Source organism: Pundamilia nyererei, unplaced genomic scaffold, assembly GCF_000239375.1.
Source record: "Pundamilia nyererei isolate P.nyererei 1_Seehausen unplaced genomic scaffold, PunNye1.0 scaffold00027, whole genome shotgun sequence".
Classification (NCBI taxonomy): Eukaryota; Metazoa; Chordata; class Actinopteri; order Cichliformes; family Cichlidae; genus Pundamilia; species Pundamilia nyererei.
The window spans coordinates 4,222,916-4,235,134 of record NW_005187428.1 but is presented as its reverse complement, the minus strand read 5'-3'; the positions used below and the strand labels follow the sequence as shown (position 1 = coordinate 4,235,134).

The window sequence follows — 12,219 nt, the reverse complement described above, 5'->3', positions numbered from 1 at the left end:
GTCTGCCCCAGGCCAGCTGTGGCTACAACTGTAGCTTGCCTCCACCAGTGTGTGAATGGGTGGATGATAAAGCGCTTTGGGGTCCCTAGGGGGGGCTAGTAAAAGCGCTATACAAATACAGGCCATTTGTAAATTAATAAGCAATTTTCTTTCTGTAACAAATGGTAAATGGCCTGTATTTGTATAGCGCTTTTACTAGTCCCTAAGGACTAGTAAAAGTGCTTTACACAAAAAGTCATCCACCCATTCAACAATATGGATTTAAACCCATCCATGGACATACAAAAAACGAAAAACTTCTATTTATACTTTTTAATTATTTGCAGGAGCTGGAGGTTCAAAAATAGTTTCACCACTGTTTTCCACCACTTACTTCTAAAAGTACTACTACTACTAATAGTAATACTAACCTTGGTTTCTGACAGATCATGTTTTTCTGTTCATTCTGCATGTCAAAAATAACACTAAGCAGTGCAGTACCAATGAGCATGAATTAAAATGTAATTTTTGCTTCCAGACTCTCTGTTAGCTTCCCAATGTGTCTAAATACTCTACTAAATATGAGAAACACCCAGTCACTAAGTTAAACTGAAATAATGAGCATATGGAGCTTGCTAATGACATTAGCATGCCACACTTAGGGGAAAAAGTACAGAAGTTAAATAAAAACTAACAGTCTATTAAAAGCTGGGTGTCTGATAATGACGGTTGGAGTGGTTGGCAAGGCCCGCCCCCTAAAGCCTGCAAATGCTGCAATTATAAAAAGCCCTGTTAAGAAATAAAGCCTGAGCTTTGAATTTAAGTCAGTTGCATAAAGTGTAAAGCCTAACATGCTCTACTTCAGTTCCTCACATTGTGTTTTATTTAACTTTGTGTTAGACTAGGCCAACTGTGACACTATGAGTGCAGCGGGCTTCTGTGTTGATGACAGTTGTGCTGGCACATGTAACAGCATTCTGTCCCAGTCTGCTTGTTGATAAAATAACACCTTGTCCAGATTCTTTCTGATAAAGATTCACCGTTCTCCACAGCATCAACAGCACTAAGAAGTAACTTTGACAAGGAGATCAAGACTTAAAATTATATGCTTTAACATATCTTATTATTAGTCGCCTGAATTAGGAAAAAAAAGGCCAGCCTCTAAATATAAGCATATTGCTTCAAATAAAGGCCTGATATCTTCTGCAGCTAAAAGCATACAAAGGCCCTGGTCACTGTGTGAGTAAATGTGATAGATTATATCTTCACATATTCTTAGCCTTAACCTTGGTTTTACCTTTAAACTTATCTAGCAATTACAGACATACACACACAAACCAAAATCCTCTGATGGCTCAGATGTCTTCAAGAAACTGTAGAAAATGACTGTGCTTCATAAATCAAAGCCTAAACAGCAACTCACATCAAAGAGCATCTCAAGCATCAGGCAGAGCACACAGATTCAGACTGTGGTCTCTGCACAGCGCTGTTGTGTTACTGGCAAGGCACAGTTGTGCAGTTAACATCATAACATCAGTGGCATTTTCTAGGATAAAGGGTATGTGCCTTTTTTCCCCCTCCCCATCTTTTACTGTGTGTGTCTGATGGCCGAGACATTTTTATGGTAGAGTAGGACATTTAGCGGCTATTATTGTTGTTGAAATATGAGCCATAATAGGAAGCGTAAATCTCAGATATCAGAGTAGGTCACAGGGAAGAGTGAAATCACATCACAGCACGGCAATGGCCATAATTCACAGATAACTGTACACTGTCAAATCAGAAGAGTCTAGACATCAAGACAGGATGGCTTTACCCTTAAATTTATGATACGCATTTCAAGTTAAAGATTACACAGATAGTAGCGTCCCAGTCGTGCCTCAATGCGCTACCTTCACTTACTCATAAAGTTTGAATTGCTCTGAATTGTGTTGCCAATATTCTGCAGTATGACTGTGCAACAATAACTTCATTTTGACCTTTTCTGCTAAGGTTTGCTTATATTTCACCACCCACTGGACTTTTCTGAGATTGTCCCATGACCTAAATAGCTGTGCTAAGTAGATGAAGCACGCGCTGGGCCTGGATGAAGCTTAGAGAATAATAGGGTATCATAAACATGTTTGCTGGTAATCTACAGACTTATCAACATTCTCGTTGGAGCTTAAAATGGATCAGGAATTCCTCCTGTTGTGAATCTGAAAGGAAATGCCCAGGAGACCCACAGAGAGACAAGAAAAACATAATTAGACAGGCGTGTTCCAAAACACGGCGGACCTATTTATTGCAACTGACTTTATGTATGTGTGCGCTTTATGGGGTCGAAAGGGGGGCCGGTGCCGGTGAGAGGGGGACAAAGCGCATGTGTTTGAATATATCACTAGCGTATGTCAGAGGTGTTTTTTCTTTTGGAATCTATGCTGAGGTGTAATAAAAAAACATAATAGTTAAAACCATTTACGTGACCCCATGAGAGATGATAACAAGCCTTTTTACAAAGTTATTCAATACACAAATTTCCTTTTTACATATGAATCTACATATTATCATACGGACATTAGCCTTTACAATAATCCATGTGGTTATAAAGTTTGAGAAAGTTCCTTCTGCTTCACTGCTCGTTTATGTCACAGTGCACATACAGAAGAAATACTAATTAAATGTGGCACACTTTGTAATGTGCCATTATTTATATAGGTGTCCAAAGTGATTTGTACTAGGGCTATGATCGAACCACTGCTGTGTCATAAAAACAAATGCGATCCAGTGACAGGTGATGCTCCAGCTGTCCCTGCCTCGCCCTCTGACCACAGACAACACATGGGATAAGTCACAAACCTGACACTACAGCAGCAGGGCTTTCCCTGAATTCCACTGAGGTCCCTTTGACTGACTGAGCCAGTTCAGAGAGTGAGTGAGAGAGGAAAAAAGTGTAAAGGCTGCAATTGGTAAATGTTGTCGACTATCATCTAACTTACAGAAAATGTCAAAATCAATGACTGTGGGAACACAAAGGGATGTTATATAAAGTTAGCAAACAAAGCAGGTACACTTTGTTCTATTTTTCACCAGTACTTCATGTACTTCCAATCATAAGAACAATCAGTCGAGACATGAACCACAGTGGTGAGGAGAGCATAGAGCTCCCGTTCACACAGGAACACCCTTCCTGAACCACCTTCCTGCCCTCCCCTGGGACTGTCTGTTGTCTTGTACACAATAACAAGTACAGCCACATACAATGTGCATAAATTCCACTCTTGTCACCTAGTAAACAACAAACAAAAAAAATGGAGCCAACAAGAAGCCACGCCCTTGTTGAGATGCTAACACTGTCGTAAAAGTCGTCATGTCACCAGTCTAACAGACTGTCCAGGAAAATGTATGTAGTATGTAGTAATAGAACAAACACAATTTTACATTTATATATTTTTTTAATACTTGGATGAAAATTCTTTGCCGTCACTGACTGCCTGAAGTCTAGAACACATGGACATCACCAAATGCTGCGTTTCCTCATTTGAGATCCTCTGCCATGCCTTTACTGCACTGCGCACTCAACAATTGATCCTGCGACTTCTATTTCGACACTTCGGTCGCATCTTGATCCTTTGAGCTAAATCCACTGTAGAAGTGTAGAGAGGGCAAAAATATAGAAAAACAAGATGCGTGTTTGTCTAAATACTTATGGACTTAACTGCAGCTGGAGTAGAAAAAATCTGCCGCTTAGGATAGAGGATGATCCGCTCCCTGTGGCCATATTCAAAGTCTGGTCCAAACCAAGTTCATGATCAGATAAAATAACACACAAGACAATCAACTTGTAAAGTGGAGCCACAGCACAAAGAACAGTAAAAACCACCCAGGATGGAAATGAGAACAGATAACATCACATGTTGGTTTAACATGTGTCAGCTTCATAAAGCCTTCTCACCACAAATAGTATGTGGCCTAACGCTGATTGAATGTTCATTATTTTTTTACATTTTCATTTATTTCTGGAGATGCAGCTTGTCTCAAGCAGAATTTTGTAACCTTGTTTAAAAATGCTACAAGGTATAATTAATAACTTCACAAGATTTGTGTCTGCTTTACAATTTCATAGGAAGAAGTCTAGTAATACATGATTCACTCATCACAAGCTGGTCTTTGCCGATAGGATGATTCACACTGCCATCTGTTGGGGACTTTATAAAGCCTGGAGAAAAGCTCAGGCTTGCTATTGCTGCATTCTTTGAGTCTTGCCAACTTCTACCATCGCAGGATTACTGACAAATGGAGGTAGGAAATGTAAGAAGGACATGAGATACGTACGAACGAGGGAGTGTATGCTAACCTTGACATGTAATGAATGGTAATTAGGTGTTGTGAAGTGGCATGGCTTATTCAGCTGGGGAAAACAACACTGGGATATACATTGTATTGCGCAACCCTGACTGGACTGCCGAGTACACAGCTTTTCTTTGAGCATTCAACACCCTAACACACAAGCAAGAAAGAAAGAAAGAAAGAAAGAAGGGAACAAAACTTTAATATAAACCTGTCCATTCCACTTGCGTTCTCTTCTTCTGTTTCCCTCACGTTGACAGTCACCTTGAGGAGGACTAGGGAAAGATGAGGAGGGAATAGGAGTGAAAATAGAGAAAACAGAAGGAGAGTAAAGTAGAGTAGCCAAGAAGGAAAGACTACCAGCTCCAGGAATGTCTTGGCATCTGTGTCAGTCCAGGCAGCGCGCTATTCAACAAAACAAGATTCCTGTCATTGAAACGCTGTTGGTTGCATGAGACAATAGCACCAGAGCTGAGACAGAAAAACAGATATGACAAGAGGGAAACAATTGTGCTGGTCACCATCCTCGCATGCTGTAATGAATATGTAGTGTTTTCCCACCACACTGACCTCAAAAAACCCCTTGACTTAACCTGCACAGCACAATTCATTTCTAATTCCCATTAAATCCGTGTGAATTACAAAGCTAGATTTTAAGTAGCTGTTTAATTTTTTTCTGAGATTGCACATTAACAATCATCGTGAGGGGTCATTACAGAAAAGTATTGTATTACAAATCACTTGTTACTTTCTCAAAAAGTTAGACATTATGTCACTTATTTACTCCCTGAAGAAATTAAGTCTTTACACTGCTCTCTACACTACTTTTGCTTTGCTCTCACAGCCTGAGATTCATTGTCACATTTTTATTAGTTTACAATATGAACCTTAGGCTACATGAAGCGCTGAAAATCAAGCTTTGGCTGCTTCGTTGGGGGTTGGCATACAGCAGTAGTAGATAGTCTTTTCTAGACTTTTCTAGTCTTTTCTAGATGCAGTTTGAGCTTGACTAAAAATAAAAGTGTTGCTCATAACTCCATTTCTCAAAAACTGATGACTGATTATTTCCTCTTCCCACTACAGAAACTGAAGTCAGCTGATGATAGCTCAATGAGGCAGGAAAAGGGGATATGTTTGATTTTTTTTCCTAATTAAAAGGTACCCTCTTGTATAATAACAATATTGTGAAGACTACTGTTACGACAAAAACACTTTCATATTACAAGAGATTGTATTGACAGTCTTGTGGAACAAAGAGCGTTAACACCCAATTCAACTGTATTTATATAGCACCAATTCATTACAAAAGGCACCTCATGGTGCTTTATAATATACGTTAAAGACTCTACAAAATTGGAAAGAAACCCCAATAATCAGATGATCTCCTATAAGGAAGCACTTGGGAACAGTGGGAAGGAAAAACTCCCTTTTAACATGAAGAAACCTCCAGCAGAATAGGCTTGTCAGCCACAACTGCATGGGGTAAGGGGAAACAAGGCAACAAGAGACAGGACAAAAGGCTATAATTTAATGATTACAAATAATTAAATACAGCAATGATGTATAAACACACAGAATGGAAACAGGTGGGTGAAGAAGAAATGCTCAGGGTACCATTGGAAGTCCCCCAGGAGCCTAGGCCTATTGAAGCATAACAAATAGATGGTTTATGGTCACCTGATCCAGCCCTAACTTTTTGTCATATGATTTGTCAATCACATGATTGACAAATCATATGACAAAAAGCAAAGTTTTGAGCCTAATCTTAGAACCTAAGCCTAACATAAACAGTTTATATGGGCAAGTACTGGACCACACCTCTTAAATTTTTAATTCAAGTGTTTCAAGACCATTGCCATAGGTGTAAAAAATAATAATTATGGATTGCATTTATATATCGCTTTTCGAGACCCTCAAAGCACTTTACAATTCCACTATTCATTCACTCTCACATTCGTGGAGGCAAGCTACAGTTGTAGCCACAGCTGCCCTGGGGCAAAGTGACAGAAGCGAGGCTGCCATATTGCGCCATCGGCCCCTCTGGCCAACACCAGAAGTGTCATGCCCAAGGACACAACGACCGAAACTGTCGGAGCCGGGGCTCGAAGCGGCAACCTTCCGATTACAAGACGATCTGCCAACTCTTGAGCCATGATCGCCCTAAAGCGCCTAACCATGCAGCCTGCCTTCACACATTTTTGTAAAAAATTTTTATTTTTTGTGTTGTATTGTAATAGGATTTCACAGCTGAGACATCAGTTCATGAAATGTATTCCGTTCTATATATTCCACACTCAACTGAAAGTGGCATTATTGCAAAGTGGAACTTATCAGGAGCCAAAGCTACTCAGACTGCATAAAGTTTCAAAGTGGGGCAGTGGAGATCTGAGGTGCACGGTGTGTAAAACTCACCAATGGTCCGGCATTGACATCAGGTCAATAACTGCACCGGGAGCCAGTACTTTTCTTAATGTGTAACACAAATGCATCCTCAGTTAAATACATTCCAAAATGACTTTTATACAGTCTATCCCTGCAATAAACACTTACCATATTTTTGATTAAAGATATTATTTAAAACTAACTGTATCAATCAAAGTTGTTCTAGTCCATATACATTGTAAAAAATGTGAAAGATGTTTTGTGTAAACACACAGCAGAGACAAAACTAAGAGAGACTCTGCTATCTCTCTTAGTTTCACATTTATCACATTTCAGCTAATTGTTTTTGTTTACTGCACTCACTACCAGCTTCCAGCCACAGTGAACCTTGTCTTCAGCAAAAAAAAACAACCCGCTGTTATAACTGTACACTACCAAACAAGTCACAGCTAAAGCAAAGCAAAAAGGAGAATGACGCTGATCACTCTGTTGTCCAGTTTCCAACCATGGCTTGAAATCAATCCAAAAGCACACGAGTTACAAATGTAAATGTTTTAAAGATGATATGTCAGGATTACACTTGTGGCATTTTTTGCTATAGAAGAAAAATGACATGAAAAAAGTGCAAGGGACAACCCCCGAAGCTGAAAAAGTGTCATAAACTACAGTTCCTCTAGCTGCCTGTTGAGAATGCCTCCAAAGAGAAGTCAATCCCCATGTTAAATGATCCAACTTTATAGTATTAAAAAGCATATTTACAACCTGATACAAGCAAAAGTTTTAGTAAAATTTTAGCAGTCGTATTTAAGTGAGGATAAGCAAGGCAAGCAGTACTTGCCTAGTAAAATCTAAAAATTGATGTCAATTAAAACATACCTAAGTGAAAGTGATCTCTCTCCTTTCATGTCAAACAGTGTTCTGTCATAAAGTTTCTTGCCTGTTTTTTTTATCTATTCTTTAAAATACTGATGTCTTGTGGTCACGATTAAGTACAGGAAGTACGCTTGTCTTGGATCCCATTAGACACTGTAGTGTGTCTCTATTTTATGGACTTATCTCCTATTAACAATGGTTGTAACTGGCTCTGAGATCAGTCCCACATGGTGTAGAAACAGAGCTAGCATCAGCAAACAGAAAAACCTGTCTGATTTATCATCGTAACAGATACTTTGTTCTTGTACTGATTACCTTGGGCAACATGTGATTTAGAGTAGATCGTGCATTGTGAAAATTTGAACCATCAAATCCAGTTTAACAAAACAGGTGAGTTGAAAAGGAGCAATAATTAGCTGATATGTTTGTCTGCACAATAACACCTGCACAGTTTCTATGTAGCTTGCTAAAGTTAGCTAGACTGTTTAATCCATATAAGTTAATTTCAGTCTCCCCCCCAAAAAACAACAACAGGGCAGAAGCCAAAATACTAGCATTTGAGCTTAAAAATACAGAGAGCAAAACCCCCGTGTGACATACTACAGTGGTTATATCCATCTTTTACACTGCCTATGAGTTAAAGTTAACCTTTACTGTTTGCTGTTGTCACTTAGTTTTGTTAATCAGAAAAAAATGCCACATTAACCATATTAAAATGTCAACTTTGGAATATTTTTCATACAAGTTTAACACTGAGGACAGCATTTGGCAATATTTTTATAACTTTGTTTTCATAAAATGTAATGTATACTGTAGTGTACTGTAATGTGTACTGTATATTTGCAAACATTAACAATGGGTCAGTTTAGGTGAATTTCTCAGAGTCTCTATTGATACCCTGAGCAGCTCACCCAAACTGCGTGTGCATTGTCGTTCACCTACACCACAAACACACACATATGAACACACACAGGCTCCAGCATTTCTGTCTTTACACAAAGGACAATGCAGAAAAGCAGCAGAGGGGGCATACACTGGCTTTTCTGTTGGGCCAATAATAAGCTAGCATTACACATAGGTCATCTTTATCATCAATGTGACAGGGCATGAATGAATGGAGAATAAAAGTCAGAGGTGAGAAAGAGAAACTGAAAAGGCCAAGAAAAAACGAGATTATAAATTCATACAGAATGAAAAAAGGACATAAGCTGCTTTTTTGTCTCCAGGAAAGAACACACACAAACATGTCATGTACGAGACACAATACATTAAATCTTATCAGGATACTAACTATAACATTATTGAAAGCACCTCGAAAAAAATGCTGATCTAAAAAAAGCCACAATTCCCCTAAATCGACAGAAGCTACCTTAAAAAACTAAGCAACATAATTATCATCACATTCTACCCTCAACATAACACAGACACATGCAGTAAAAGAGAACTACTGACAGAAAAAGACAAGTATTAGCCAGCTATTAAAGGAAGGGGAATCAAATTCAGTGAGTAAAGAAAAGAGAGACAGTCAGACAAACTTCAAATATTCACCAGTTTGTTTTTGCTATTGTATGAGTGTGTTGACTCATCTTCTGGGCTCTGTCATGTCTGAGGAGAGGGTAGTTCTGGGCCTGAACTATGATTACGAAATATGATAGCGTCTCATTATTGGCAAGTTTGTGTCTGTGCGTGTTTATATGGACTTTTGTGCAAAACTGTGCAGCTTTGGCAATGTTTTCGGGATTATGTGGAGTGTTAAGAGGAGTGGCAATAGTAAGTATATTTCAGTAATTACAAGCTCTATTTAGTACATTCAAAAGCGTGTGTTTCTGGGTTTTGCATTTTGCTGATGTGGCCCTGATGTAAAATTCAATAACCTTCTCCAAGACTTTCCACAACTAAATCTGAATAGTACCATGACCTTAAAATGTTCTTCCTCTGTGTTTTTTTGAAGGCTCAACAGGCTGGTTTCCAATCAGATGGAAAAAGGCAACAGAAAACCACCAACTAATGCAATGAATCTGTGAAAGTGTTGGGTTTAAATTCATGTGACCCATTTATAGACGTGTCCTGGAGAACTGAATAATATTGTAAATAACTGCGTACAACCCCGAGGAGCTCGTGATCCTCCAGAAATCCCTATATGTTGTAACACATTGTGAAAAGAAAGACGGTGTCCAAGAAAGCATACATTTCAAAATCCTTATAAGAGATGAACTGAGGTCACGATTTGCAAGATGAATGAAAAAAAAAGAGAGACAGAGAGAGAGAAAGAGAGAGCAAAAATGACAGACTGCATGAATGAATCCCAAACCAATGTGTCAGCTAGATTCAAATTCACCAACCCAATGAGCGACCAAATTGCTCCACCAGTGGCCTTGGTGCCAACTGGAAAACAGAGCTTGCCCAGCTCAGATTCACCACCGGCTGGGCCACTGCCAAAGAGAATGGATTCACTTTAACGCTGGCAGATACAATATGTTCTTTGTATTTGTAAAAGCAGGAGAAAGGAGATGGACAGAAAAAGAGAAAGAGAGTAAGAAGAAATGACGGGCAAGGCTGGATGGGTGCAGTGTGAATGGACTGCTTTTGGCTGAGGGAAGGAGGGAGAGAAAGAGGGAAATGGTGGGTATGTTTTTAAAGAACAGGAAACCGAGCAAGAGCACCTGACGCACATGGTAAGTATCAAGGGTTGCGCCACGTGCCGCTAAACTGCAGCCAAAGCTTTTTTCTTTTTTTTTTCAGCAGGGGTGGTGCTGCTGGTGATAGTGGTGGTGTGTTGAGGGGTGTGTGTACTGGCTAATCTCTCTTCTGAGTGGGTGCGCACTCAAAGCTGCTTTTGTTTCTGAGGGCTACTTTCACAAGGACGTACAATCCCCTGCATCCACTCCTCCCCTCCGCTTCTTTTTTTCCCTTTTGATCTCTCTGTTGTTCAGCGCTCACGCTTGTGCGCTGAAACGTAGCGGGTGTTTCACTTGATTTACTGATGATTCTGTTTGGATATGTTTGTAATGCACACATGAGCACATGCACATGTTAGCGTACATCCACCAGTGTGTCCATATAAGCACGTCTGGTGGGGAACACAGACGGGCTTCTCATGCTGTACAAAGGCTAAAAAAATTCATAAATCAAATCGCTCGCTCTAGTGTGGGAGAGGCTTTGACATCACGTTTGAGGCACGTTAGAGTTTTCGCCATTGAGAGTTGTGTGGGTCAGGGGAATGTTACGCGCAGAAAAAAATACATGCGAAGCATAAACAAACTCATTGAGATGAATTATGAGTTGTGAAGAGATTAAACTGCTCCTGGAAGCTCAAAGGAGTACAGGTCTGGGTTTTGCTCCACTGGCTGAAAAAAAATGTGATTCATAGGTCACATAATGTGTGACTGAGAATATGTTGATATTTGAAACACTGAAAAAATGGTACTAATGAGTAATGAGCGCTTAAATAGAGTAGAACGGGCCAGAAGAAAAAAAAAGCGCTTATGTTCTTTTAAATATTTTGCTTTAAACATGGAAAGAAAACAAAGTAATGATTTTACTTTGACTAATGTTTGTGTCTCATTTTTATGAAAGTTCAATTTTCTATGAAAATCTGTGGAATGTTAAATGATAACTATCAAAGGCTGGAGTTGGGACAAATGTTAAACAAACAAACAAAAACAACCCCCCTCAAATGTCCATTACATGTGAAACCCATAAAGCAAAATATTGTCCATCTAGAAACACTTAAAGCTGCTCCAATCTGCTTGCAGGAGCCAACACCACGCACACCTATGCTAATCCTGTGACCAAACTGATAAAGGCACTCACAGTGATTTTTATTACATAAAGTCAAGTAAATACCCTTGAAGAAGGGGAGGGGGAAGGCTAGGGGGGAGTTTAGAGGACAGGTTTGGGGAGTGAGCAGTTGCCTGATGGACCATTTGTCTTCAGAGACAGCTGGACATGATCTGCTCCTAACTGGTCCCCAGTGTGGTGACCCCCACAAAGACAGAATATGGCTGCAAGCATGTTTGAATACGTTTTGTTTACATTAAGCAAACAAAAAAATTAACATATAAGTGTAATTTTTTTCATGTTTGATCATAACACAAATAGCTTGTCTGGAAACAAAATTTCCAGTTTTCTGAGGCCTCTTCCTTTTGAGGAATTATTTCGCCACGTACCATGACGCAAACACTAAGATTTCTTCATCTTACTGTTCTCTAATGTGGGATGATGAATAGCCATCACATGATTCTATCAGGAAAGTTTGATGGCATTTCATAGTGTCCTTGGAGCAAAAAAAAAAAGAAAAAAGAATTCTGCTAAATAACACGACGCTGCTCTAAATTTCACCAGCAGTCAGGCAGTGACTCAAGGTGACAAATCTTTGAATCACCCACACTGATCTACTGAAGAGGAGGAACACGCATGCACACATACGGATATGAACCTCAGAGAGTTCTAGGAAGGATTTTTCGTTTGCGTGTTTAAAGGTAATCTGCCGGTCGGCTTCTGGATGCGACTGCATACATCCAGGGTGTGGACTCACACAGTGTTCACACAGGAGTGTCTTTATAAATGAGGGAAACCCACCCACCCTACCCCCTGCGCCTTTCTCACTACCAGCTGCCACAACTACCAAAAGACCCTCAAGCCCCTCAAACACAC

General features: G+C 39.7%; 1 protein-coding gene across 1 annotated transcript in view; it reads right to left on the bottom strand.

Moving 5' to 3' along the window:
• The window catches only part of kcnq1.2 (potassium voltage-gated channel, KQT-like subfamily, member 1.2), a 173,094-nt gene that overhangs the window by 2,841 nt on the left and 158,034 nt on the right, over positions 1-12,219 (bottom strand). The window lies entirely within an intron of this gene.